The sequence below is a fragment of the Plectropomus leopardus genome, chromosome 16 (genome assembly GCF_026936395.1).
Source record: "Plectropomus leopardus strain MGB_pleo_1.0 chromosome 16, ASM2693639v1, whole genome shotgun sequence".
Taxonomy (NCBI): domain Eukaryota; kingdom Metazoa; phylum Chordata; class Actinopteri; order Perciformes; family Serranidae; genus Plectropomus; species Plectropomus leopardus.
The window spans coordinates 34303231-34327136 of NC_142191.1; the positions used below are offsets into that span (position 1 = coordinate 34303231).

The window sequence follows — 23906 nt, forward strand, 5'->3', positions numbered from 1 at the left end:
TGCTCCGGTGTAGCCCGTCTGTGCTAAGTACTACAAAGGACAACTGCATTGGCTGGAAATCAAACCCAGGCCTCCCACATAGCAGGTGAGAATTCTCCCACTGAACCACCAATGCTCATTACTCCAATACCACTTTGGTGATGGCACGTGCATACACCTGGAAGTTTGACTCACCGCCTTCTACGCCAAACAGGCACAAAATGCAGCTAAATTTAAGATAGCAGCAAGCCTTTTCTTACCCAAGAAAAGCAGGGGGAAAAGAGTCACAAGTGTTGCTTCTGGTGTGGTGTGTGACGTGTCACCAACGCCAGCATCTTCTAATGCTCCTCTCCCGGGTATTAACTGTAAGAAGACAAAGAAGTTGTGCAACCATTGAGTCCATAAAGCAGTAAAGACACAGTGCATTGGCCGAATCGGACCCGGGTCTCCCAGCGTGGCAGGCGAGAATTCTACCACTGAACCACCAATGCTCACATGGCAGTGACAGCCACAGCCACCACTGCTTCTTTTGACGCAATCTGCGCCCATCAAGACTGCAACAGCGCGCCAAACGTCTTCTTTCATGGGGACCTGCACAGAGCCTGAGGGAGAGAAAGCCTGGGTAAACAAAGCTAGTTGATCGCCACCGTCGTGGTGCCAAGTTATTACGATCATATGACTACTGTAACTCACATTCATATGGTCACAAAAATATACAAATAGTTATGAAAATTAATAATAATTTGGCAACTAAAATAACAGAAATATAAAGTAGAACTATTTAAAATCCAGAGCCAAACAAAGGAACTTATATAATGAATAAAACAATTCTGATGAATATTAGGATTACTGTCATTTATTCAAAAAAATTTAGTTCAGATAATTCTTACGGGTGGCAGGGAGCACCAACGAGACAGAAGAGGCAGGAAAACATCAAGAGTGAACCCCTGCTTGTTTATACATGAAGACAGAAATGAATGGTTGTCACCAGTGCTCATGTGACAGTGCTGAAAGTTGTCCCTAATCCGTCTACGTCTGTTGAAGATTAAAGAGGACTTCCACATCCTCGGGAATGAAGCTCCTCCCAAGGTTTAAGACAGAATAATCTCTGTTGCTCCTCTGTAGAAGTTAACCAGGATCTTGCTCCAGAATGTAGCCTTGCCAAGTTTCCGTAGGATGTAGAGCCTATTCTGTCCTTTTCTTTTAGCCTGGATGGTGATGTGTGATGACCAACATATGCTCTCAGTGACTGTGATATTAAGGAACGTACAGCTGTTCACCTGCTGCACCTCAGCTCAACTGATGCAGACAGGGTCTGTGTTTTGCCTCCTTCTTTCTACAATCAACAGTCGCCTCAGTGGTTCAGCTGATGTTGAGCAGGAGGTACTTCTCTGTGCACCACTCTGCCAGATTTATTCCCTCCCAGGTAAGGGTTATATGTGTTTGCAAGGCTCAGCCTGACCATGATTTTTTTGAATTTTCCCCGTACAAGGACAAGGCCGTCAATGGCTGACTGGCGCTAACGGTGCAAGACACAGCCAAACCTAGGTCGACAAATGCTCACCAACGGTCCAACATTGAGCGTCGGACGACCGTGGGCTCGGTGTGTCAGGGCCCAAAGTGTGTCTTACCTGTCGAAATGAGCAGCCTAGACAGGGGAACTGCAAGGAAATTTGGGCTGTTTTCTCCTAATTTTTTTTTTGAAAGCAGTTATGTGCTACATAACAAACCTGACACCGCAATTTCAGTCTTGCCAAAAGGTGTTGCACTGACCGGGAATCGAACCCACGTCTACTCCGTGGAGGGCTATTCCCTACAGACATCTCCTCGTTAGTATAGTGGTGAGTATCCCGGGAGACCGGGGTTCAATTCCCCAACTGGGAGGGTAGTTTCCTATGCGAACCCACTGTGTCAGATGGCAACAACAAAAACAAAAACGAAACAACATTCCTGAATTGGCAGGAAAGTGCCGACAATAGCAAGAGCACTGTAACGGTCATTGCCTGATTGCCCACTGACATAAAACACATAAAAGGCCCTATGATACAGTGTCAATGAAGCAACTGACAACTACATTGGCTGAGAATCGAATGCAAGGCCTCCTGCATGGCAGTTGAGAATTGAACCACCAATGCTCACATGGTTGTATTACCCACAGCCACAATGCAATCTTTTACCATAGGTCGCTTTTAGCACTTATTAACCAAGCATGGACGACTAATATCTGATTTTCGCTTGACGCAGCACAATGCTAGATATCAAGTTTCCGTAGTGTAGTGGTTATCACGTTCGCCTAACACGCGAAAGGTCCCCGGTTCGAGACCGGGCGGAAACAATAAGATCTTTTCATTGTCATGTTTCAAACATCACACATTTCCTGACACCGAATGACTAGCTCCTGCTGCTGGAGATGATCAAGAGGTCTGTAACTTCAGATGCGGCCCTGAACGTGGCCCTCAGGGGGAGTACATGTGTGGTGGTGCTCTGCTGTTTGGTGGCATGTTGCAGAGCTGTAGAGCCTCGTGAGGAGTCGTAGGCTACAAAACTAAACAAACATATACTTCATTCACATTAACAACCACAGGGGACGCCGGTTATTCCTCTGGTCTTTGGTAAGTACTCCGGTGTAGCCCGTCTGTGCTAAGTACTACAAAGGACAACTGCATTGGCTGACAAGACAAAGAAGTTGTGCAACCATTGAGTCCATACAGCAATAAAGTGCATTGGCCGGGAATCTGTCTAACTTACAAAGAAGTACTAAGTGGTTCAAAACCTGCCAATTGCAAATGACTTTGAGGTGCTTTCTGATGGTGTTCAACATTTCTGCTGTTTGCTCACATGCACAACACTGATGAGGCAGTACATGGATTTGCCAAATGTGCATGAGGCTCAGCAGATTCTTGATTCTGACTTAGGGATAGCATTGGTGGTTCAGTGGTAGAGTTCTCGCCTGCCTGACTGTAGAATGTTACAGTTCTACAATGTTGATGTAACTGAAGAATGTTACAGTTCTAGAATGTTATGATGTAACTGTGGAATGTAAAAGTAATAGAATGTTATGATGTAAGTTTTGAATGTTAAAGTTCTAGAATGTTATGATGTAACTAGAATGTTACAGTTGAAGAATGTTGCTGTTACTGTAGAATGTTACAGTTCTAGAATGTTATGATGTAACTAGAATGTTACAGTTCCACAATGTTATGATGTAACTGTAGAATGTTAATATTCTAGAATGTTGCTGTTATTGTTCAATGTAACAGTTCTAGAATGTTATGATGTAACTGTGGAATGTAAAAGTTCTAGAATGTTATGATGTAAGTGTAGAATGTTAAAGTTCTAGAATGTTGCTGTAACTGTAGAATGTTAAAGTAAGAAAATGTTATAATGTAAGTGTAGAATGTTACAGTTTTAGAATGTTGATATAACTGTAGAATGTGACAGCTCTACATTTTTTATGATGTAACTGCAGAATGTTACAGTTCTAGAATGTTGATGTAACTGAAGAGTGTTACAGTTCTAGAATATTGCTGTTAATGTAGAATGTTACAGTTCCACAATGTTATGATGTAACTGTAGAATGTTAATATTCTAGAATGTTGCTGTTATTGTTCAGTGTAACAGTTCTAGAATGTTGCTGTAACTGTAGAATGTTAAAGTAATAAAATGTTATGATGTAAGTGTAGAATGTTACAGTTCTACATTGTTATGATGTATCTGTAGAATATTACAATTCTAGAATGTCTAGAAGGCTACAAAACTAAACAAACATATACTTCATTCACATTTACAACCACAGGGAACGCTGGTTATTCTTCTGGTCTTTGGTAAGCGCTCCTGTGTAGCCCGTTATGCGATAAGGACAACTGCATTGGCTGGAAATCGAACCCAGGCCTCCCGCATAGCAGGTGAGAATTCTCCTACTGAACCACCAATGTACTGCTGGTATAAATCTGGTCAGGTGGTCCCACAGCTTTGATATAGAAAGGCTCCCATTGATATCACATTTCCGTAGTGTAGTGGTTATCACGTTCGCCTCACGCGAAAGGTCCCCAGTTCAAAACTGGGCAGAAACATTGATAGACTTTAATTATCATATCTCAAAAGATCACACATTTCCTGACGCCTCATGACGCCTCTGCTGGCGTTGATCAAGAGGTCTGTAACTTCTGATGCGGCCCTGAACGTGGCCCTCAGGGGGAGCACATGTGTGGTGGTGCTCTGCTGTTTGGTGGCATGTTGCAGAGCTGTAGAGCCTCGTGAGGAGTCGTAGGCTACAAAACTAAACAAACATATACTTCATTCACATTTACAACCACAGGGGACGCCGGTTATTCTTCTGGTCTTTGGTAAGTGCTCCGGTGTAGCCCGTATGCGATAAGGACAACTGCATTGGCTGGAAATCGAACCCAGGCCTCCCGCATAGCAGGTGAGAATTCTCCTACTGAACCACCAATGCTCATTGACTCCAATGCCACTTTGGTGATGGCACGTGCATACACCTGGAAGTTTGACTCACCGCCTTCTGTGCTTTTGCGTTTTGACTGGTGATGTGAGTTGAGTGTGTGTTGGAAGTGAGCTTCTTCTTTTGGCCGTTCATTTAGTTTCCCCTCTATTCACTGACTCCCACTTTACTTTGGTTTGGGGAGCAAATCTTTGCTTTGTCTATCAGTCAGAGAGAATCAGTGGAGGCTGCTGGGAGCTTTATTTATATGTGATGAGGTTCTATCTGCCGCCTCTTGTGCAGCTCACGGCGTTCTTGTAGAACTCTGCAGAATCCTGCACAGACTCTGAGGAGGGAAACTCAGTCTCATTTCAGGATAGTTGAAATAATTTCAGAGAATGAATCTCAGCAGTGACAGGTGAAGGATTTTGAGCTCTTGACACAATAGTTGGCAATTCACTCACGTTTGTACAATAAAGTAAAGCAAACCAAAAATATACAATATATCCTAACAATTAATAAATGCTTGTGTGTGTGTACTCGGTTATATGCACAACACTGATGAGGCAGTACATGGATTTGCCAAATGTGCATGAGGCTCAGCAGACTGCACAACACTATAATGAGGCACACAGAATACCCCAGGCCTATGGAGCATGGATGTATTATAAATCTGGATACAGCCGTGGGGGCGGGGCCTCATTCATTCCTATGAGAGCTGCTCAGTGGCACATGAAGCAGAGAAAACTCTTTGTCCGGGTATAGAAAAGTTCAAAATACCCACATCCACTGGCCCATAGAGCATCCGTAGAAGTGACTAATGACAGCTGAACGCGGCCGAGTGTACCCGAGCACGGACTCCGACTCACTGGCTCACTCACACAGATGATCCAAGAAGCTCGCTTACATTTGTCAAGTTTGACTTTACGTTTGACACCGCAGTCGTAAAAAAAACACTGTCAAATGGAAAATCCCCACTGAAATAAGATAAGATAAGATAAGATAATCCATTTATTAGTCCCACAGTGTGGAAATTTCCAACATTGCAGTAGCAAAGGGATAGCAAAGTAGCAAGATAACTGTGCAAAATAAACTTAATAATAATAAAAAATTAATAAATAAGTACAAAACGTGCAGGATGAAGATGAAGGAAATAAGCACACAGGACGACATAAACAAACAATATATACAGTATTTACAACGCCGAGAAACTCAACAGTTAAATAAAGAATGTTCACAGTTGCATGGGTGAAAGTGAAATTGCACTTGTGGTATTAAGCTGTACAAGTGGAGTCAGTCATTGTTGTGTGTGGTCTACTGGGAGCAGTGCTGGTTGTACAGTCTGACTGCAGCAGGGAGGAAGGACCTGCGGTAACGCTCCTTCACACACTTGGGGTGAAGCAGTCTGTCACTGAAGGAGCTTTCCAGTGCAGTCAGGGTGTCATGCATGGGATGGGAGTCGTTCTCCAGCATGGATGACAGCTTAGCCATCATCCTCCTTTCTCCCACCACCTGCACTGAGTCTAAGGGCACCCCAGGACAGAGCTGGCCTTCTTGATAAGTTTGTCAAGTCTCTTCCTCTCAGCAGTCGTGATGCTGCTGCTCCAGCAGACCACTCCATAGTAAATGGCTGATGCCACTACAGAGTCAAAGAAGGTCCTCAGGAGTGCTCCCTGCACTCCAAAGGACCTGAGTCTCCCTCAGCAGGTATAGTCTGCTCTGACCCTTTTTGTAAAGTGACGTGTTGATTGACCAGTCCAGTTTATTGTTCAGGTGAACACCCAGGTACTTGTAAGAGTCCACTATCTCAATGTCCATTCCCTGGATGTTCACCGGTGTCAGAGGGCGTCTGCACCTGCGGAAATCCACCACCAACTCTTTGGTTTTCCCCGCACTGATGTGGAGGCGGTTCCGCTGGCACCAGTCCACAAAGTCCTGAGTCAGTTCTCTGTACTCACTGTCGTCCTCATCTATGATGAGACCGACAATTGCAGAGTCATCAGAGAACTTTTGCAGGTGGCAGTTGGTGGAGTTGTACATGAAGTCTGCAGTGTAGAGGGTGAAGAGGAAAGGAGCCAAGACGGTTCCCTGCGGGGCCCCCGTGCTGCAGACGACCATGTCGGAAACACAGTCCTTAGCCCTCACGTACTGCGGTCGGTCCGTGAGGTAGTCCAAGATCCAGGATGAAAGGTGGGAGTCCACACCTGAGTCCTCCAGCTTGTCCCTCAGAAGCTCAGGCTGAATGGTATTGAAAGCACTGGAGAAATCAAAAAACATGATCCTCACAGTGCTCCCAGGCTTTTCCAGGTGAGAGAGAGAAATCACTGCTGCTCCAGTCGTCTGTCACTCAAAGGACAAGATAAACTCATCTCTTTAAAAAAAAGTGGGGGAAACAGCGCCACCACAATTCCACCTTTGGCCAAAAATATATTGCATCTGTAATAATAATCACTACCATAGACAATGAATGGGAAAAGTTAGTAAAGTTAGTGATCACTATATCCGGCTCCTGCACGAAAGGTCCCCGGTTTCGAAACCGGGCGGAAACCTATGACACGTTTTGGAACAACTTGTTGTTTAAACTGTACAACGTGACCATAGGTCTCTTTCAGCACTTATTGACCAAGCATGGAAGACTAATATCTGATTGTGGCTTGACACAGCAAGTGTTTCCGTAGTGTAGTGGTTATCACGTTAAGCCTCACCACGAAGGGTCCCCGGTTCGAAACCGGGCGGAAACAATAAGAGGTTTTCATTATCGTGTCTCAAACATCACACATGTCTGTGTGGTCTGATGTCCTGACACCGAATGACTAGCTGCTGCTGGCGATGATCAAGAGGCCTGTAACTTCTAATGTGTCCCTAAACGTGGCCCTCAGGGGGAGTACATGTGTGGTGGTGTGCTGTTTGGCGGCATGTCGCAGAACATGGAAATGTACTGCTGGTATAAATCTGGTCAGGTGGTCCCACAGCTTTGATATAGAAAGGCTCCCATTGATATCACGAAAGGTCCCCAGTTCAAAACTGGGCGGAAACATTGATAGACTTTAATTATCATATCTCAAAAGACCACACATTTCCTGACGCCTCATGACGCCTCTGCTGGCGTTGATCAAGAGATCTGTAACTTCTGATGCGTCCCTGAACGTGGCCCTCAGGGGGAGTACATGTGTGGTGGTGCTCTGCTGTTTGGTGGCATGTTGCAGAGCTGTAGAGCCTCGTGAGGAGTCGAAAGGCTACAAAACTAAACAAACATATACTTCATTCACATTAACAACCACAGGGGACGCCGGTTATTCCTCTGGTCTTTGGTAAGTGCTCGGTGTAGCCCGTCTGTGCTAAGTACTACAAAGGACAACTGCATTGGCTGGAAATCAAACCCAGGCCTCCCACATAGCAGGTGAGAATTCTCCCACTGAACCACCAATGCTCATTACTCCAATACCACTTTGGTGATGGCACGTGCATACACCTGGAAGTTTGACTCACCGCCTTCTACGCCAAACAGGCACAAAATGCAGCTAAATTTAAGATAGCAGCAAGCCTTTTCTTACCCAAGAAAAGCAGGGGGAAAAGAGTCACAAGTGTTGCTTCTGGTGTGGTGTGTGACGTGTCACCAACGCCAGCATCTTCTAATGCTCCTCTCCCGGGTATTAACTGTAAGAAGACAAAGAAGTTGTGCAACCATTGAGTCCATAAAGCAGTAAAGACACAGTGCATTGGCCGGGAATCGGACCCGGGTCTCCCGCGTGGCAGGCGAGAATTCTACCACTGAACCACCAATGCTCACATGGCAGTGACAGCCACAGCCACCACTGCTTCTTTGACGCAATCTCGCCCAACAGGACTGCAACAGTGCGCAAAACGTCTTCTTTCATGGGGACCTGCAGAGAGCCTGAGGGAGAGAAAGCCTGGGTAAACAAAGCTAGTTGATCGCCACCGTCGTGGTGCCAAGTTATTACGATCATATGACTACTGTAACTCACATTCATATGGTCACAAAAAATATACAAATAGTTATGAAAATTAATAATAATTTGGCAACTAAAATAACAGAAATATAAAGTAGAACTATTTAAAATCCAGAGCCAAACAAAGGAACTTATATAATGAATAAAACAATTCTGATGAATATTAGGATTACTGTCATTTATTCAAAAAAATTTAGTTCAGATAATTCTTACGGGTGGCAGGGAGCACCAACGAGACAGAAGAGGCAGGAAAACATCAAGAGTGAACCCCTGCTTGTTTATACATGAAGACAGAAATGAATGGTTGTCACCAGTGCTCATGTGACAGTGCTGAAAGTTGTCCCTAATCCGTCTACGTCTGTTGAAGATTAAAGAGGACTTCCACATCCTCGGGAATGAAGCTCCTCCCAAGGTTTAAGACAGAATAATCTCTGTTGCTCCTCTGTAGAAGTTAACCAGGATCTTGCTCCAGAATGTAGCCTTGCCAAGTTTCCGTGGGATGTAGAGCCTATTCTGTCCTTTTCTTTTAGCCTGGATGGTGATGTGTGATGACCAACATATGCTCTCAGTGACTGTGATATTAAGGAACGTACAGCTGTTCACCTGCTGCACCTCAGCTCAACTGATGCAGACAGGGTCTGTGTTTTGCCTCCTTCTTTCTACAATCAACAGTCGCCTCAGTGGTTCAGCTGATGTTGAGCAGGAGGTACTTCTCTGTGCACCACTCTGCCAGATTTATTCCCTCCCAGGTAAGGGTTATATGTGTTTGCAAGGCTCAGCCTGACCATGATTTTTTTGAATTTTCCCCGTACAAGGACAAGGCCCGTCAATGGCTGACTGGCGCCAACGGTGCAAGACACAGCCAAACCTAGGTCGACAAATGCTCACCAACGGTCCAACATTGAGCGTCGGACGACCGTGGGCTCGGTGTGTCAGGGCCCAAAGTGTGTCTTACCTGTCGAAATGAGCAGCCTAGACAGGGGAACTGCAAGGAAATTTGGGCTGTTTTCTCCTAATTTTTTTTTTGAAAGCAGTTATGTGCTACATAACAAACCTGACACCGCAATTTCAGTCTTGCCAAAAGGTGTTGCACTGACCGGGAATCGAACCCGCGTCTACTCCGTGGAGGGCTATTTCCTGCAAACATCTCCTCGTTAGTATAGTGGTGAGTATCCCTGCCTATCACGCCGGAGACCGGGGTTCAGTTCCCCAACTGGGAGGGTAGTTTCCTATTTGAACCCACTGTGTCAGATGGCAACAACAAAACAAAAACGAAACAACATTCCTGAATTGGCAGGAAAGTGCCGACAATAGCAAGAGCACTGTAACGGTCATTGCCTGATTGCCCACTGACATAAAACACATAAAAGGCCCTATGATACAGTGTCAATGAAGCAACTGACAACTACATTGGCTGAGAATCGAATGCAAGGCCTCCTGCATGGCAGTTGAGAATTGAACCACCAATGCTCACATGGTTGTATTACCCACAGCCACAATGCAATCTTTTACCATAGGTCGCTTTTAGCACTTATTAACCAAGCATGGACGACTAATATCTGATTTTCGCTTGACGCAGCACAATGCTAGATATCAAGTTTCCGTAGTGTAGTGGTTATCACGTTCGCCTAACACGCGAAAGGTCCCCGGTTCGAGACCGGGCGGAAACAATAAGATCTTTTCATTGTCATGTTTCAAACATCACACATTTCCTGACACCGAATGACTAGCTCCTGCTGCTGGAGATGATCAAGAGGTCTGTAACTTCAGATGCGGCCCTGAACGTGGCCCTCAGGGGAGTACATGTGTGGTGGTGCTCTGCTGTTTGGTGGCATGTTGCAGAGCTGTAGAGCCTCGTGAGGAGTCGTAGGCTACAAAACTAAACAAACATATACTTCATTCACATTAACAACCACAGGGGACGCCGGTTATTCCTCTGGTCTTTGGTAAGTACTCCGGTGTAGCCCGTCTGTGCTAAGTACTACAAAGGACAACTGCATTGGCTGACAAGACAAAGAAGTTGTGCAACCATTGAGTCCATACAGCAATAAAGTGCATTGGCCGGGAATCTGTCTAACTTACAAAGAAGTACTAAGTGGTTCAAAACCTGCCAATTGCAAATGACTTTGAGGTGCTTTCTGATGGTGTTCAACATTTCTGCTGTTTGCTCACATGCACAACACTGATGAGGCAGTACATGGATTTGCCAAATGTGCATGAGGCTCAGCAGATTCTTGATTCTGACTTAGGGATAGCATTGGTGGTTCAGTGGTAGAGTTCTCGCCTGCCTGACTGTAGAATGTTACAGTTCTACAATGTTGATGTAACTGAAGAATGTTACAGTTCTAGAATGTTATGATGTAACTGTGGAATGTAAAAGTAATAGAATGTTATGATGTAAGTTTTGAATGTTAAAGTTCTAGAATGTTATGATGTAACTAGAATGTTACAGTTGAAGAATGTTGCTGTTACTGTAGAATGTTACAGTTCTAGAATGTTATGATGTAACTAGAATGTTACAGTTCCACAATGTTATGATGTAACTGTAGAATGTTAATATTCTAGAATGTTGCTGTTATTGTTCAATGTAACAGTTCTAGAATGTTATGATGTAACTGTGGAATGTAAAAGTTCTAGAATGTTATGATGTAAGTGTAGAATGTTAAAGTTCTAGAATGTTGCTGTAACTGTAGAATGTTAAAGTAAGAAAATGTTATAATGTAAGTGTAGAATGTTACAGTTTTAGAATGTTGATATAACTGTAGAATGTGACAGCTCTACATTTTTATGATGTAACTGCAGAATGTTACAGTTCTAGAATGTTGATGTAACTGAAGAGTGTTACAGTTCTAGAATATTGCTGTTAATGTAGAATGTTAAAGTTCTAGAATGTTGTGATGTACCTAGAATGTTACAGTTGTAGAATGTTGCTGTTACTGTAGAATGTTACAGTTCTAGAATGTTATGATGTAACTGTGGAATGTTAAAGTTCTAGAATGTTGCTATTACTGTAAATTGTTACAGTTCTAGAATGTTATGATGTAACTGTGGAATGTAAAAGTAATAGAATGTTTTATGTAAGTGTAGAATGTTAAGGTTCTAGAATGTTATGATGTAACTAGAATGTTACAGTTCTAGAATGTTGTTGTTACTGTAGAATGTTACAGTTCTACAATGTTATGATGTAACTGTAGAATGTTAGTGTTCTAGAATGTTGCTGTTACTAATGAATGTTACAGTTCTAGAATGTTGCTGTAACTGTAGAATGTTAAAGTAAGAAAATGTTATAATGTAAGTGTAGAATGTTACAGTTTTAGAATGTTGATATAACTGTAGAATGTGACAGCTCTACATTTTTTATGATGTAACTGCAGAATGTTACAGTTCTAGAATGTTGATGTAACTGAAGAGTGTTACAGTTCTAGAATATTGCTGTTAATGTAGAATGTTACAGTTCCACAATGTTATGATGTAACTGTAGAATGTTAATATTCTAGAATGTTGCTGTTATTGTTCAGTGTAACAGTTCTAGAATGTTGCTGTAACTGTAGAATGTTAAAGTAATAAAATGTTATGATGTAAGTGTAGAATGTTACAGTTCTACATTGTTATGATGTATCTGTAGAATATTACAATTCTAGAATGTCTAGAAGGCTACAAAACTAAACAAACATATACTTCATTCACATTTACAACCACAGGGAACGCTGGTTATTCTTCTGGTCTTTGGTAAGCGCTCCTGTGTAGCCCGTATGCGATAAGGACAACTGCATTGGCTGGAAATCGAACCCAGGCCTCCCGCATAGCAGGTGAGAATTCTCCTACTGAACCACCAATGCTCATTGACACTGAATGACTAGCTGCTGCTGGCGATGATCAAGAGGTCTGTAACTTCTAATGTGTCCCTAAACGTGGCCCTCAGGGGGAGTACATGTGTGGTGGTGTGCTGCTTGGCGGCATGTCGCAGAACATGAAAATGTACTGCTGGTATAAATCTGGTCAGGTGGTCCCACAGCTTTGATATAGAAAGGCTCCCATTGATATCACATTTCCGTAGTGTAGTGGTTATCACGTTCGCCTCACCTTGAAAGGTCCCCAGTTCAAAACTGGGCAGAAACATTGATAGACTTTAATTATCATATCTCAAAAGATCACACATTTCCTGACGCCTCATGACGCCTCTGCTGGCGTTGATCAAGAGGTCTGTAACTTCTGATGCGGCCCTGAACGTGGCCCTCAGGGGGAGCACATGTGTGGTGGTGCTCTGCTGTTTGGTGGCATGTTGCAGAGCTGTAGAGCCTCGTGAGGAGTCGTAGGCTACAAAACTAAACAAACATATACTTCATTCACATTTACAACCACAGGGGACGCCGGTTATTCTTCTGGTCTTTGGTAAGTGCTCCGGTGTAGCCCGTGTCACGATAAGGACAACTGCATTGGCTGGAAATCGAACCCAGGCCTCCCGCATAGCAGGTGAGAATTCTCCTACTGAACCACCAATGCTCATTGACTCCAATGCCACTTTGGTGATGGCACGTGCATACACCTGGAAGTTTGACTCACCGCCTTCTGTGCTTTTGCGTTTTGACTGGTGATGTGAGTTGAGTGTGTGTTGGAAGTGAGCTTCTTCTTTTGGCCGTTCATTTAGTTTCCCCTCTATTCACTGACTCCCACTTTACTTTGGTTTGGGGAGCAAATCTTTGCTTTGTCTATCAGTCAGAGAGAATCAGTGGAGGCTGCTGGGAGCTTTATTTATATGTGATGAGGTTCTATCTGCCGCCTCTTGTGCAGCTCACGACGTTCTTGTAGAACTCTGCAGAATCCTGCACAGACTCTGAGGAGGGAAACTCAGTCTCATTTCAGGATAGTTGAAATAATTTCAGAGAATGAATCTCAGCAGTGACAGGTGAAGGATTTTGGAGCTCTTGACACAATAGTTGGCAATTCACTCACGTTTGTACAATAAAGTAAAGCAAACCAAAAATATACAATATATCCTAACAATTAATAAATGCTTGTGTGTGTGTACTCGGTTATATGCACAACACTGATGAGGCAGTACATGGATTTGCCAAATGTGCATGAGGCTCAGCAGACTGCACAACACTATAATGAGGCACACAGAATACCCCAGGCCTATGGAGCATGGATCTATTATAAATCTGGATACAGCCGTGGGGGCGGGGCCTCATTCATTCCTATGAGAGCTGCTCAGTGGCACATGAAGCAGAGAAAACTCTTTTTCCGGGTTTAGAAAAGTTCAAAATACCCACATCCACTGGCCCATAGAGCATCCGTAGAAGTGACTAATGACAGCTGAACAGCGGCCGAGTGTACCCGAGCACGGACTCCGACTCACTGGCTCACTCACACAGATGATCCAAGAAGCTCGCTTACATTTGTCAAGTTTGACTTTACGTTTGACACCGCAGTCGTAAAAAAAACACTGTCAAATGGAAAATCCCCACTGAAATAAGATAAGATAAGATAAGATAATCCATTTATTAGTCCCACAGTGTGGAAATTTCCAACATTGCAGTAGCAAAGGGATAGCAAAGTAGCAAGATAACTGTGCAAAATAAACTTAATAATAATAAAAAATTAATAAATAAGTACAAAAACGTGCAGGATGAAGATGAAGGAAATAAGCACACAAGACGACATAAACAAACAATATATACAGTATTTACAACGCCGAGAAACTCAACAGTTAAATAAAGAATGTTCACAGTTGCATGGGTGAAAGTGAAATTGCACTTATGGTATTAAGCTGTACAAGTGGAGTCAGTTATTGTTGTGTGTGGTCTACTGGGAGCAGTGCTGGTTTTACAGTCTGACTGCAGCAGGGAGGAAGGACCTGCGGTAACGCTCCTTCACACACTTGGGGTGAAGCAGTCTGTCACTGAAGGAGCTTTCCAGTGCAGTCAGGGTGTCATGCATGGGATGGGAGTCGTTCTCCAGCATGGATGACAGCTTAGCCATCATCCTCCTTTCTCCCACCACCTGCACTGAGTCTAAGGGGCACCCCAGGACAGAGCTGGCCTTCTTGATAAGTTTGTCAAGTCTCTTCCTCTCAGCAGTCGTGATGCTGCTGCTCCAGCAGACCACTCCATAGTAAATGGCTGATGCCACTACAGAGTCAAAGAAGGTCCTCAGGAGTGCTCCCAGCACTCCAAAGGACCTGAGTCTCCTCAGCAGGTATAGTCTGCTCTGACCCTTTTTGTAAAGTGACGTTGTGTTGATTGACCAGTCCAGTTTATTGTTCAGGTGAACACCCAGGTACTTGTAAGAGTCCACTATCTCAATGTCCATTCCCTGGATGTTCACCGGTGTCAGAGGGGAGCGTCTGCACCTGCGGAAATCCACCACCAACTCTTTGGTTTTCCCCGCACTGATGTGGAGGCGGTTCCGCTGGCACCAGTCCACAAAGTCCTGAGTCAGTTCTCTGTACTCACTGTCGTCCTCATCTATGATGAGACCGACAATTGCAGCGTCATCAGAGAACTTTTGCAGGTGGCAGTTGGTGGAGTTGTACATGAAGTCTGCAGTGTAGAGGGTGAAGAGGAAAGGAGCCAAGACGGTTCCCTTGGGGCCCCGTGCTGCAGGCGACCATGTCGGAAACACAGTCCTTAGCCCTCACGTACTGCGGTCGGTCCGTGAGGTAGTCCAAGATCCAGGATGAAAGGTGGGAGTCCACACCTGAGTCCTCCAGCTTGTCCCTCAGAAGCTCAGGCTGAATGGTATTGAAAGCACTGGAGAAATCAAAAAACATGATCTTCACAGTGCTCCCAGGCTTTTCCAGGTGAGAGAGAGAAATCACTGCTGCTCCAGTCGTCTGTCACTCAAAGGACAAGATAAACTCATCTCTTTAAAAAAAGTGGGGGAAACAGCGCCACCACAATTCCACCTTTGGACAAAAATATATTGCATCTGTAATAATAATCACTACCATAGACAATGAATGGGAAAAGTTAGTAAAGTTAGTGATCACTATATCCGGCTCCTGCACGAAAGGTCCCCGGTTTGAAACAGGCGGAAACCTATGACACGTTTTGGAACAACTTGTTGTTTAAACTGTACAACGTGACCATAGGTCGCTTTCGGCACTTATTAACCAAGCATGGAAGACTAATATCTGATTGTGGCTTGACACAGCAAGTGTTTCCGTAGTGTAGTGGTTATCACGTTCGCCTCACACGCGAAAGGTCCCCGGTTTCGAAACCGGGTGGAAACCTATGACACGTTTTGGAACAACTTGTTGTTTAAACTGTACAACGTGACCATGGGTCTCTTTCAGCACTTATTGACCAAACATGGAAGACTAATATCTGATTGTGGCTTGACACAGCATGTGTTTCTGTAGTGTAGTGGTTATCACGTTCGCCTCACACGCGAAAGGTCCCCGGTTCGAAACCGGGCGGAAACAATAAGAGATTTTCATCTCAAACATCACACATGTCTGTGTGGTCTGATGTCCTGACACCGAATGACTAGCTGCTGCTGGCGATGATCAAGAGGTCTGTAACTTCTAATGTGTCCCTAAATGTGGCCCTCAGGGGGAGTACATGTGTGGTGGTGTGCTGTTTGGTGGCATGTCGCAGAACATGGAAATGTACTGCTGGTATAAATCTGGTCAGGTGGTCCCACAGCTTTGATATAGAAAGGCTCCCGTTGATATCACATTTCGTAGTGTAGTGGTTATCACGTTCGCCTCACACACGAAAGGTCCCCAGTTCAAAACTGGGTGGAAACATTGATAGACTTTAATTATCATATCTCAAAAGATCACACATTTCCTGACGCCTCATGACGCCTCTGTTGGCGTTGATCAAGAGGTCTATAACTTCTGATGCGTCCCTGAACGTGGCCCTCAGGGGGAGTACATGTGTGGTGGTGCTCTGCTGTTTGGTGGCATGTTGCAGAGCTGTAGAGCCTCGTGAGGAGTCGTAGGCTACAAAACTAAACAAACATATACTTCATTCACATTTACAACCACAGGGGACGCCGGTTATTCCTCTGGTCTTTGGTAAGTGCTCCGGTGTAGCCCGTCTGTGCTAAGTACTACAAAGGACAACTGCATTGGCTGGAAATCAAACCCAGGCCTCCCACATAGCAGGTGAGAATTCTCCCACTGAACCACCAATGCTCATTGACTCCAATACCACTTTGGTGATGGCACGTGCATACACCTGGAAGTTTGACTCACCGCCTTCTGCGCCAAACAGGCACAAAATGCAGCTAAATTTAAGATAGCAGCAAGCCTTTTCTTACCCAAGTAAAACAGCGGGAGAAGAGTCACAAGTGTTGCTTCTGGTGTGGTGTGTGACGTGTCACCAACGCCAGCATCTTCTAATGCTCCTCTCCCGGGTATTAACTGTAAGAAGACAAAGAAGTTGTGCAACCATTGAGTCCATACAGCAGTAAAGACTCAGTGCATTGGCCGGGAATCGGACCCGGGTCTCCCGCGTGGCAGGCGAGAATTCTAGCACTGAACCACCAATGCTCACATGGCAGTGACAGCCACAGCCACCGCTGCTTCTTTGACGCAATCTTGTCTTCATATTCTTCCTAGGCCGAATCAGGCGGGACACGACCAATCCATTTTGTGCCTATCAAGACTGCAACGGTGCGCCAAACATCTTCTTTCATGGGGACCTGCACAGAGCCTGAGGGAGAGAAAGCCTGGGTAAACAAAGCTAGTTGATCGCCACCGTCGTGGTGCCAAGTTATTATGATCATATGACTACTGTAACTCACATTCATATGGTCACAAAAAATATATAAATAGTTGTGAAATTAATAATAATTTGGCAACTAAAATAACAGAAATATAAAGTAGAACTATTTAAAATCCAGAGCCAAACAAAGGAACTTACATAATGAATAAAGCAATTCTGATGAATATTAGGATTACTGTCATTTATTCAAAAAAATTTAGTTCAGATAATTCTTACCGGTGGCAGGGAGCACCAACGAGACAGAAAAGGCAGGAAAACATCAAGAGTGAACCCCTGCTTGTTTATACATGAAGACAGAAATGAATGGTTGTCACCAGTGCTCATGTGACAGTGCTGAAAGTTGTCCCTAATCCGTCTACGTCTGTTGAAGATTAAAGAGGAGTTCAACTGGGGGAACAGCAAGGAAATTTGGGCTGTTTTCTCCTAATTATTTTTTGAAAGCAATTATGTGCTACATAACAAACCTGACACTGCAATTTCAGTCTTGCCAAAAGGTGTTGCACTGACCGGGAATCAAACCCGCGTCTACTCCGTGCAGGGCTATCCTCTACTGACATCTCCTTGTTAGTGTCGTGGTGAGTATCCCCGCCTATCACACGGGAGACCGGGGTTCAATTCCCCGACTGTAGATTCGAACCCACTGAATCACCTCACCTCGTCTGTGTCAGAAAACACATAAACAGTGTCAATGAAGCAACTGACAACTGCATTGGCTGGGAATCGAATGCAAGGCCTCCTGCATGGCAGGTGAGAATTCTGCCAGTGAACCACCAATGCTCACACGGTTGTATTACCCACAGCCACCACTGGTTTTCATTGATCCATTTTGTGCCCATCAAGAGTGCAACGGCATGTCAAACGTCTTCTTTCATGGGGACCTGCACAGAGCCTGAGGGAGAGGAAGCCTGGGTAAACAAAGCTAGTTGATCGCCACTGTCGTGGTACCCATGTTGAGTTGCAGTCTTTGTGGAGCCAGCTAGGGCAAACAAAGTCCTGCGCTGTCTAACTTACAAAGAAGTACTAAGTGGTTCAAAACCTGCCAATTGCAAATGACTTTGAGGTGCTTTCTGATGGTGTTCAACATTTCTGCTGTTTGCTCACATTCTCAACTCAAAGAGGAAATGAAACATTTGAAATGTTCAGCTGAAGAAACTGCTTTAATCTGAATCTCATGTCATCAAAGTGTGATTGTGCTCAGAGCTCCTCAGAGCTCCAAAATCCAGGTCCCAGGTGTGCTGCTGATCAGGAGCTATTGGCTGCAGCTGTGATGTTCTCCCTCAGCTGCTGCCAATCAGCCTGCTGGGAGGCTCTATAGGGAGGTGGGCTTCTCCTGCTCACTTGCTCGTGTGTTTCCAGAGAGTCGACACCTTCAGTCGGCTTTCTGTGCTTTTGCTTTTTGACTGGTGATGTGAGTTGAGTGTGTGTTGGAAGTGAGCTTCTTCTTTTGGCCGTTCATTTAGTTTCCCCTCTATTCACTGACTCCCACTTTACTTTGGTTTGGGGAGCAAATCTTTGCTTTGTCTATCAGTCAGAGAGAATCAGTGGAGGCTGCTGGGAGCTTTATTTATATGTGATGAGGTTCTATCTGCCGCCTCTTGTGCAGCTCACGACGTTCTTGTAGAACTCTGCAGAATCCTGCACAGACTCTGAGGAGGGAAACTCAGTCTCATTTCAGGATAGTTGAAATAATTTCAGAGAATGAATCTCAGCAGTGACAGGTGAAGGATTTTGGAGCTCTTGACACAATAGTTGGCAATTCACTCACGTTTGTACAATAAAGTAAAGCAAATCAAAAATACACAATATATCCTAACAATTAATAAATGCGTGTGTGTGTGTGTGTGCTCGGTTATATGCACAACACTGATGAGGCAGTACATGGATTTGCCAAATGTGCATGAGGCTCAGCAGACTGCACAACACTATAATGAGGCACACAGAAAACCCCAGGCCTATGGAGCAATCAGCTCCTCCAGAAAAGCTGCTCTTCACTTCTCTGCCAGATCATTCTGCCTCGTTCCGTAGTGTTTCACTCCGTTCCTTCCTCCAGTGGTTTTCCTCCGCTAACCTTCCCGTGTATCCAGTCTTTCTGCTGCTTGTTTGGAGCAAGTGTTTTTCAGCCTTTGTTCCTGCTCATATAAATGATATTTCTTTTCAGATGGACTTGCCTGGAAGTGCAGGCCTAGCGACAACCATCTGCTTGATTTTGCCCTGCATTTCCACCACAGACAGAGAATGCTGCCTGGAATGAAAAAAATCTCACTAGAAGGGACTACCATGCCAATTTTGATATTGAATCACATCTACAGGTCCTGGGCTTTCAGAAAATATATAAGTATAGACAGGTTTTAAAGCTGTCTGAAGGAAGGGGGACCCTAAAACTATGGGCAGACTCTTCAAATTTGTGATGGTAAATTTAGAAAGCAAAAACCCTAAACATGGGCAACGTATGTGCTGCATTTGCAGTGCATGTGCTGAAAATGGGCAAAAACACCATAAAAAGACATGAGGAGTCATAAGAAAGGATCCCACAGACCACTCTGCAGTGTTAGGCCAAATAAAATTGTAAGATACTGGTGTTTGTGGCCCTGGAGATTCTGCTGAGCTACAAGATCATGTTGATGGGAACCGGCATGAAGGCATGGTCAACTTTCTGTGTGATCTGAATAAACACAGTACAACAAACAGTAATGCATGTTTTGTTTTGTTTTTTTTCCTCACAGTAAGTTTCCTTGTATAACTATAGCTATAACTGTATAGTGTTAAGTCACAAAGAATATGATTTTTATTTATTTTATTTTATTTTTTCAGAATATCTAAATTTTCAAAAAGTTTTCAAAAAAATCTAAAGCGCATGCTTCCAATGCAAGTGCCAGTAAATATATTCCAAATTATGACCCATATTTATATTCCCTAAGGAAACAATACAAAGGTTACAGATGTTACAATGTTACAAGTATGGAGTCTGAGTGGCAGGGGTGACCCTGCATTACCTGCTCTGACCACATGATGGCAATGGAGGGGTAAATAAATAAATAAACCCTCCATAGCTTGGGACAAATGAGCCTACCAACTTGACCCCCACAGACCAGCACTTTGTTCTGGCCCTCTCATACAGTAGTAGCCTTTGTGTAGGAGGTGAGACTCAGCCAGGGGGATATTGTTCCACACACTCAGCATCTGAGATTCAACAATCTCGGTATCACTACTTACGATGACAATCAACATACAACATCACACAACTTTGTTAATCATTAGGTTAACAGTTGTGTTGTGTGATGTTGTATGTACGTTAACAGTAACATTGTTAAAATAGATCAATATGGATATCCATTATGAACAGCATAGACAGATGATTTAAGTATGTGACCTGTACATATGTGTATTAACAGTAACATTGTAAGAGCAGTAAAAGTGTATGACAGCAAGAGCAGCAGAATGTGGCTTTGTATAATTGTAATTACAGTATTTACATTGTATACTTAGAGAATGCAGGCAGGTGAAGAGCAGGCCACTTTGCATAATAAACCAGGACCTGGTTTATTGTCTTTGCGTGTCGAGATGGAGCCTTCAGGGCTGGCTAAGAGTATTCGATTACAGTTCAGCGGGTCTGGGACATGTAACAGAATGACTGAAGGCTGATGTCTGGCAGATTATGGGAGCCCTCCTCCCTCTCCTCCAAAAGATTTCTTGGTGACTCCACCGGGAAGCAACACTTCTTGATGTGCTGAAATCATCCTGGTTGCAAGGAAAAGAGTCACATGTCGTTCCTCTCCATCCATTTCAAACGTGAAATGTTTGGGCATGACGTTGGCCTTCTTTTTTGAACGCTTGATAAACCGGCCTGGAGTCTGCTGTCCAGGGTGGCAATCACAGCTGCTCACTTCTTGGCCCTGTAATTGTAATTTTGACTTCTTTGTGAGACACACAACCTCCCACCGCCTCACCAAAATGTCAGAATTCAGTTCCTTTGCATTTCAACCACGTGAGACATCCTTCCCTTCTGTCTCCTCATCAAGATTCAAATTCGTTTGTATTCTGAACTGTGATGAGTTTAACTCACACCTTTTGATAGGAGGCCGAGGGTTGTGTTTCTCACACCTTAGGGCGTCGGTCCTTTGTATTTCAACCACGTGAGACATCCTTCCCTTCTGTCTCCTCATCAAGATTCACTGCATTTAACATCCCCCCCTTTTGACACATGGTCCAACCCATGTGTCAATTTTGCAAAGTGAGGGAAGAAATGTTTGGGCAGGCAGGGTTTGTTATCTGGTCCTCGCCACACTTCGTCTGTTTGTGAGGCACCACAGCGTCTCCACAGCATCTTCCCTTGTGGTGTGGCAAAAGATTGTATTGCTGTAAGAGAGCTAGGAATAGAGACAGGTAGTGAAACAAACACAGCATTAGGGCGCATGAGTTGGAGTGCAGCTTTCCTTGCTGCGGCATCAGCTCTTGTATTTCCTAGAGAAACAGAATCTGAGTTGTTAGTATGAGCAAGGCATTTACAAACAGCGATTGATTTTGGGAGCAAAATGGCATCTAAGAGAGCTGCGACTTTGTCATGATGGAGAATAGGTTTTCTGTCAGATTTTAAGAATTACCTGTGTTTCCACAGTGTGCCAAAATCATGCACAAACGCCAAATGCATATCTTGAGTCAGTGTAAATAGTCATAGTTTTGTTACTTGCCAGTTTGCATGCCTCTGTCAATGCTATTAGTTCTGCTGCTTGTGCAGAATAGTGAGAGGGGAGTGGACCAGAGATGAGTGATGGAGAAGAAGCTGTTCCTGGACTTGTCCTTTGTTGCATCAGGCTGGAGGGGTCTGTTTCTCTTCCTCTGCTGGGCGTTGTGGAGTTGTATGGTGGTGGAGCTGAGGGATGAGAGGGTGGGCTGCCGTCGAGGTCTGGGTCCAACTTCAAAGCTGTCAACTGTGGGTACAAAGAAGGCGAAATCTGCGAGTCATGTGTTCTTTGTGAATGTGAAGTGTCGTTTGTTTCAAATGTTTCTCGTGAAAGAGGTAATTGTTTCTGCATCATTTTCTTATTTCAGTTTTTCTGCTTCCCCTTTCCCCTTTCCCCTTTCCACATTCAACATCCTCTCCAACTGCACAAAGACTGCGCAACCCAAATCAAGATGCTAACTTCAACATGCCCATGATTTAAGTGTCCGGACCAGAAGGTGCAACATTGGTCTTCCGTGCATGGACTTCTGCTGACATCACAGCAGCCTCTCAACACCTACCTAACCCCACAGCATCAGGAAAAATATTTGCTGAGCAACTCCTCACGTTTTGCCAGGAGTTTAAAACAACCACAAGAAACAGCACAAAAAGAACTTCACATGGCAGCAATAACCATGTATAACACAACCACTCGAGGACATGGAAAACCAGGTCAAGGAAATAAAGGCAGAGGACGTGGCCATGGAAAAAACAGCGAAAGAAGAGCTAGCAAACATCTCAATAATTTTGCCACGGATGCCTTTTATCGCTGTGGTGAAATTGGACATTGGAAACGTGACTGTCCTACTGCACCAACATCAGATCCAGAGAATACTTCAGACTGAGGATGGTCGGGGGCTGTCGGAGAGGGAAGGACTCCTGCTGACAAGCCAAACCAACTTGTAAGGTCCAAAGAAGGTACTGCACCACACTCACACATACATACTGAACATATTAAAACACAATCTATCGAGACCACAGACAATAGACATGTAACTGCTTTAACATATGTTCAGTACGCGTCTGAGCATTTCAAGAACTTCCCACAACATACGTTGACCATTTCAGACCAAAATGTTGTGTTCTTAGTTGATTCAGGAGCCACACACTCTGTGCTAAAAGCTTTAGAACTCACTAAGCGGAAATTACGTGCACTCTATTGGTTCATCAGGTCAAACAATTAAAGAGAACATTATTGTCCCACTCAAATGTGAGGATGAGTTAAACGCAAATTTCAAACATGCATTCTTACTCTCAAAGGTCTGCCCCATTAACCTGATGGGCAGAGACTTGATGTGCAAATTAGGCCTTTGCCTGATCTCAACACCAGAAGGTGTAAAAGTTCGCAGACTATCCGATCTGGAACCACACCTTTCACACTCCTTTGTTCACCATACATCAAATTTGCTCTATGAATACCAATGGAAATTACAACCATCCACTGCTTCTGAGCTTGTAAATGAAGCCAGAAAAACAGTGTCAACAGATGCAACAGACTTTATGATACCAGAGGATCTGCATTGCACCTCTCATGTATCACCAGGACCTGATGAACCATATGAGGAATGTTGGTTGAGAGACAGATTAGACAAACTTACTCTGACTCACATTTATTGGACACAACATAAATGTGCAGTATCAGTCTCTCTCACCAACCCAATGTGATGTGTATACCATGGATCATTCTGTCCCACACATCACACTTGCAAAACACAGATACAGATACAGACACAGATAACTGGGAAGATCTGGACCAATTTGTAAAGACATGTCAGTGCGCAGCCGATTGGCAAGAAACATCTGATCGATCAATTTTTTTTTTTTTTTTCACCAACACTGCAGTGCTATTATAAGACTTTAACATCTGTTGTGCACACTCAAAGAACAACCCAGCTGGTACCACAAAGCACTTCTAAATCTTTTTCCTTTTTGACTGAAGAACAAGCTTCAGAAATCCCAGCCCTACAGGAGATCCCTAAGACACTGTGGGCTGTCAGCAAATATGATGTTGGCCTCATCAAAAATTGTGAACCTGTTGTCATCACTCCAAAATCAAA

At 44.1% G+C, this 23906-nt stretch overlaps 6 non-coding genes across 6 annotated transcripts; 4 read left to right on the forward strand and 2 right to left on the reverse strand.

The window, feature by feature from the left end:
- The first annotated feature begins 2241 nt into the window (after positions 1-2241).
- On the forward strand, positions 2242-2314 carry trnav-aac (transfer RNA valine (anticodon AAC)). Its single transcript has one exon. It is a non-coding gene; the product is annotated as a tRNA-Val (tRNA).
- Positions 2315-8135: 5821 nt separating this feature from the next.
- Positions 8136-8206, reverse strand: trnag-gcc (transfer RNA glycine (anticodon GCC)). Its single transcript has one exon. It is a non-coding gene; the product is annotated as a tRNA-Gly (tRNA).
- A 1782-nt stretch (positions 8207-9988) lies between these two features.
- trnav-aac (transfer RNA valine (anticodon AAC)) lies at positions 9989-10061 on the forward strand. The gene has a single exon. It is a non-coding gene; the product is annotated as a tRNA-Val (tRNA).
- Positions 10062-15551: 5490 nt separating this feature from the next.
- On the forward strand, positions 15552-15625 carry trnav-cac (transfer RNA valine (anticodon CAC)). Its single transcript has one exon. It is a non-coding gene; the product is annotated as a tRNA-Val (tRNA).
- A 119-nt stretch (positions 15626-15744) lies between these two features.
- On the forward strand, positions 15745-15817 carry trnav-cac (transfer RNA valine (anticodon CAC)). The gene has a single exon. It is a non-coding gene; the product is annotated as a tRNA-Val (tRNA).
- A 1006-nt stretch (positions 15818-16823) lies between these two features.
- trnag-gcc (transfer RNA glycine (anticodon GCC)) lies at positions 16824-16894 on the reverse strand. The gene has a single exon. It is a non-coding gene; the product is annotated as a tRNA-Gly (tRNA).
- Positions 16895-23906: the final 7012 nt, after the last annotated feature.